Below are 6224 nucleotides of genomic sequence, written 5' to 3'. Positions count from 1 at the left end.
GACCTAGCGCAGCCAATAAAGCGCTAGTGGGACGACAACAAAGACAACTATTCGCAATACAATAAACCGGTTGCCTGAACCTCGTATACACACTGTAAGGTTCCAACACGGCAGACTGTTTTGTTTGACCGCTTCGAGTGGATTTCAAAGGTTTATAGCAGCAATGCTTTGGTTTGCTTCACAGAGGAGCAGCAAACCGAAATAATGCACTTGTGTTTAAGTGAGTACGAAGGAACACGCGGATGAATAGAAATAAAAGTTCAAATTACCCCGGATTGTGACTAAGTTTGTGTGCAACCATACACTAACGATTCGCTAGCTAGAACATACGATCAAAAACCAATCGTTTTTTTAAAATCAAACGGCAAAGGTTGCGATGCCAGAGTACAAGCGTCCCGCCCGTTTTGAACGTGATAACCCACTGCCGCCTGTCTTCATGTATAAATCCTTCGTCAGCAGAGTATTTAAGGGGAAACTGTCGCTGTTCATAGGTTTTTTGGTTTCTCCTGGGCAAACAGTTTGTTCGTCATGTTCCGTCTTATGTATTTGCATTACAGCCAATACAAGCATGCCCATGTTACACAGAGCTGAGCAAAAAAAAAACGCATGACGGCGTTCTTTGAAGTGATACAATGCGCAATTTGCAGCACATTTACTCTTTCTATGTTTTTGAAACAGATGATTATGGTTGGATGTTTATGGCGCAAGGCCAACTGGGGCAAAGAGCGCCAAAACAATAGTCATATATGAGGGGTGAAACCTTAAACACTAAGTAAAGTCAGCAAAAACAAAAGTAAAATCACAAAACGACAAAGAGCATGGCTGGTGTATAGGGCCAGATTTCATGATGCGTGATAGGAAATGAGGTTTAAAAACTTGACGTCTGACAAATACTCAAACACACGTTTCACGGAAACAATGTCATCGTCACCTAGGAAAAACGATGGATGTAGAGGAATATGTTGTCTGTAGAGTTCTCTGAAGTGTTTGTGTCGTGTTGTGTGAAATGCCTTGCATGTGATTAGTATGTGCACTACGGATAGGGCCTCTCCGCACCTGCTGCACTGGGGTCTAGAAGATCCCGTCAGCAGATACGAGTGCGTTGCATGAGTGTGCCCTATCCGCAGCCTACCCAAGGTGACTTCTGTGTGTCTGTTGCGTGTGTCAGTGGTGTATGGTTCCAAGCGTGGTTTTATAACTTGTAACTTGTTATCTGTCTGTTCACTCCAGTGTGTTTGCCATGTTCTACGCAAGTGTTGTCTTATGTGTGGCTTGAGGTCTGTATATGGTACGGTTGTTATGTCTACAGTGTTGCTGAGTGCAGCAGCAGCTGCCCTCTCGTCTGCCAACTCATTTCCAGCGATCCCAGCGTGTCCTGGAACCCAGCAGAGGAGCAGCTGATGCTTCTCCGCATACACAGACATGATAGTGTTAAAAACAAGATAAACTATGTGGTTTTTGGGGGGTGTATGCGATGACAGTGCGCGAACAACAATCAAGGAATCTGTGTAGATGATAGACTTTGTAATTTGATTTTCAAGTATGTGTCGTACAATCAGTAAAATTCCATATGCTTCTGGTGAAAAAATTGTTGTGTGGACGCTCATGGTTCTGGCTGCACTGAAATTCGGACCATGAGCTGCACAGGAGACCATAGTGGAGGTTTTAGACGCGTCACTGTAAAATTCTGCAAGTGGGTATTTGAACTGCAAAGAAAGAAAGTGCTGCAGTAATGCAGCTCGCGGTACCCGATTTTTGTTAAGCTTTATAAAAGAAAGGTCACAGGACACAGGGCGAACTTGCGAAGGCGGTAAAATGTTTAAAGAGGATGACCTGTACACGTCTAAAAACGAAGCACTTAGATCCGAGGCTCGCGCTCTCGCTCGAAGTGAAAAAGGCGGAGTAACGGACGGGTGATTTACAAACAGCACAGATGTGGATGTATCGTTAAGGACAGGATAAAAAGGGTGGTTATTCTGAGATGAAATTTTAAAAGCATAAAGTAAGTCCATGTACGTTCGCTGGTTCTAAAGGCTCCACTTATTACATTCAACATATAGACTCTCGACAGGGTTAGTGCGAAAAGCACCCGACGCAAGCCGTAGCCCCAAGTTTAGTACTGGGTCAAGCATTCGCAATGCTGTTTTACTCGCCGACCCATATACCACACTGTTATAGTCCAAACGAGACCCAACCAAAGCAGTATAGAGCCGTAGTAGCAGTTCGTTGTCGGAACCATACGAATGGTGGGAGAGAACCTTCAGGATATTCTTTGTTTTAAGACATTTATGTTTACGTTTCTTGATGCGTGGAATGAATGTTAGTTTCTGGTCAAACACAACATCTAAAAACTTGTGCCCCTTGTTCACAGGAAGCGACACGCCATTAAGTGTAATGTCTGGGTCTGGAAGGATCCCGCGCTTCCTGGAGAACACAACGCAGAGCTTTTTTGCTGGATTCAATTTAAAACCATTTTTGTCTGCCCAGCTGGCAAGTTTCTTGACGCCGTGCTGGACTTGACGTTCGCATATTGACATATTACAAGACTTAAACGATATCTGCACGTCATCTACATACATAGAGTAAGAACTTGTAGACGGCAGTGCCTTCCCAAGGGAGTTCATCTTTACTATGACGAGAGTGCAGCTTAGAACTCCACCTTGCGGCACGCCATTTTCCTGCACGTGTACCTTTGACAGTGCAGAACCAACTCTGACGCGAAAGGTTCTCTCTGACAAATAACTAATAACGGCATTTAACATGTTACCAGAGACTTCGACATGGTAAAAAAGCGCACTAAAACGAGGACACAAGAAAAAGGCGGTGACACGGGACGAGCGCTAGTCGAAGTCGAAGTCCCATCACCAACTAGCCCAAATTTCTGCCCTGATTACCAGAGACACCGAACGACTTAAGGTGAGTAAGTATGCCATAACGCCATGCGATGTCATAGGCCTTGTCTATGTCAAAAAACACCGTAACACAGAATTGTTTGTGAATGAAGGCATCCTTAATGTATGACTCTAGTGCCACAAGTTGATCGTTTGTGGATCTCCCTGCCCTGAAGCCTGCCGGGCAGCTCTCAAGAAGACCGTTGTACTCCAAAAAGTACACAAGCCTCCGGTTTATCATCTTCTCGAGAAGCTTGCACAGGCAGCTGCTCAGGGCAATGGGTCCATAGCTAGCGGGAGAAGAAGGTCCTCCCTTCTTTCAAAAATACTACAACTATGGCATCCCTCCAAGACTTTGGAATGTGCCCCGAAAGCCATATCTTGTTGAAAAGGTGAAGAAGTGTTACAAGAGTGTCTGTGTAAGTTCGGTATCATTGTATATGTAATGTTGTCTGGGCCTGGAGCTGAGTGTTTACACTTGCTCAGAGCACCCCTCAGCTCATGAAGTGTGAACTCAGAGTTATAAGAAGTGGCTGACCTGTCATTTTCATGTAAAGGCTTCTTTTCGGCCATTTGTTTGTGTTTCAGAAAAGTGTTTGTGTAGTGTGCTGAACTAGAAACGCGTTGGAAGTGTTGCGCGAGTGTGTCAGCCTGGTCTTCGAGTGTATCCCCTGTTGTGCTGACCAGAGGCAGGCTGTGTGTTTGTTGTCCTTTGAGTTTGCGTATACTTGTCCATACTTTCCGTGTGTCTGTGTAGGAGTTTATTGATGTTATGAAGGAACGCCAACTCTCTCGTTTTGCCTCACGATGCACACGTTTTCCTAACGCCTTGGCCCGTTTGAACAAAATGAGGTTACCCCACGTGGGGTACCGACGAAGGACACCCCATGCCTTGTTCTGGGCCTCTCGTGCCCGCCTGCAGTCCTCATTCCACCACCGCCTCCGCTGGTTGCGCGGGGCACCAGAGGCGTGGGGAATGGACTTTTCGGTGGCGTCTGGGATGTGTGCGTGAGCAGTTGGGTAGCTTCTTCAACGTGTAGGTGTCCTATGAATGTGTGGTGTAGTTTGGATGTCTCTGTAAATGTATTCCAGTTAGCTCTTGCTTCATTAAACCTTTTATGAGAAGATGGACTGCTCGGGCCTGTACCTATATACGTTAATGAAGTGGGGAAATGGTCACTACCATATGGATCCGTGCCCACACCCCACTCAAGACATGGAAAGAGAATTGCAGAGCCAATAGCCAGGTCAAGATGTGAGTATGTGTTGTGACCTATGTTATGGTATGTAGGCTGTTTATTGTTGAAAAGGCATGCTCCAGAGCATGTAAGAAACCTCTCTATCAGGCGACCTCGGGCATCCGTACGAGAAGAGCCCGAAAGAGAATTGTGAGCACTAAAGGGGTCCTGAAATACCTTCCGCCGATGGGTTGATGTACATGTAACCAAATAAAGCAATGTATTAGCAACCCATCGTCTGTCAGTCGCGGTTCGGACTTGCAACGCATGTTGTGACGTTGTGTTCGTTCGAAACACATCTCTGGATTGTTTGGAAGTTGAATAAAATGTATGCGTCAAACCCGGGCATTCGGCTCAGGGCGTCCTCTGCGATTGCAAGAAAGAAGTGCCACGGGGTTTCAACGCTTTCTTTATGGAACGTACTCAAGTAAGAGAATATCCATGTCGTGTTATGGCCGTGTTGCATTCAATACAAACGGTTAAGCGTTTGTTTACACTTGTTTCGTTTGTTGTAAAATGTCCAAGCACTCCGGCACTCCGCTGGCAGAGCAGCCGGTGAGCCGCCGCTGAGCGGACGACTCATCTCGTTGCCGGAAGTGCGTGAAAAAGCCGCCCAATAGCACGATGTCTAGCTCATGACGAACATCTGGGAATCGATGATGTAGACATGTGGAGATGGCGGCGTCCAAAAACACGAAGGAAAGGGTGAGAAAAAAACGACAAACTTTGCAAGAAAAGTGTGAGCTTTCCGCTGCGCGTAAAAGAGTAATACTTGGCACAGATGATGTTGACGACCCAATATAACGATTGCGCAAGTCAATTTATTGTGCTCAAAACGCCTTTCAGGGCCCCTTTAAGGTCGCCTGTTAGAATGTATGGTTCGGGCAGCTGGTCAACCAGCGCCTCGAAGTCAGAGCTCAAAAGTGTAACATCAGGAGGAATGTATATGGAGCATACAGTTATCAACCTTTTAAATATTAAGCGTACTGCTACAGCCTCAAGGATAGTGTTTAAAGTGAAAGGGTGGCATGCTAAGGATTTCCGGACAATTATGGCCACACCGCCAGAAGAGTGTGTGCAGCCATCCCTGTCTTTCCTGTATACCAGGTAACTATTCAAGAAATTTGTGTGTTTAGAATTCAAATGTGTTTCCTGAACACACATTACACTTGGCTGATTGCTATGCAGAATCTCATACACGTCTTCAAGATTATTCAGAAGGCCTCGGCATTTCTATTGTACTATGTTCTCCCTTCCTATTATGAATTGTTCGGAGCTACCGGACTGTGTTGTTTATGTGTCATCTTTCGGGGCTGTGACTCTCGTCTTTTTTGGCTTGTCGGGAGGCTTTGGCGTCGGGACCCGTTCGTTGCGGTGCACCGCAGACAAGAACGGACCGACGTCCATTTCATCCTCGGATGTCCTCGGAGCGACTGAGGGATCAGGCTCCTTGGACCACGAACCCTTTGGGGCGTGCTTTTCCTTGCCCGCAACCACCGAGGGATTCAGGAACGCCTCGGATGGCGCAGGCGGTGCGGTGGGGGTGGGAGCTGCCGCTGGCTCCACCATGTCCATCTCTGCGCTCTCGCCTGTGGTTTGGAACGCTGGAGTGGAAGTGGAGGATGCAGCATCGCTTTCACCAGACGTGGTTGCCCCCACAGCCGCTGCTGGCTCAGCGAGCGGTGCGGAGGTGGGTTGGGCTACCTGAGGCCACCCAGGGGGGGGGGGGGGGGGGTTTGGGACCAAGTCCGACTCGCAGTACTGGGTCTCCGCAGAAACCAGACGCCGCTCCGCCCCCCGGCGAGCTGCATCGGCGTACCTCCCCAGAGGGGAAGAGGCGAACCTCTTCCGCGCCTCTGGGAAGGTGATGTTTTCGTTGACTTTCAAGGCAATTATCTGTTTTTCCTTTTTGAACTTTTCACAGCTCATAGAATAGGCAGCCTGTGGTCCCTGCAGTTTGTACAGGTGAAGTTCTCGGATTTACTATTGTCTGTTAGATGATCATGTGCTGCACATTTTGCGCGCGTCAATTTACCACGACAAGACGTTGTGCCGTGCCCAAACCGCTGACACTTGAAACAGCGGCGTGGGTTTG

The sequence above is a fragment of the Haemaphysalis longicornis genome, unplaced genomic scaffold (assembly GCF_048455015.1).
Source record: "Haemaphysalis longicornis isolate Haplotype H1 unplaced genomic scaffold, Haemaphysalis longicornis Haplotype H1 scaffold_6, whole genome shotgun sequence".
In the NCBI taxonomy this organism is placed as follows: domain Eukaryota; kingdom Metazoa; phylum Arthropoda; class Arachnida; order Ixodida; family Ixodidae; genus Haemaphysalis; species Haemaphysalis longicornis.
This window is presented reverse-complemented; position numbering follows the sequence as displayed.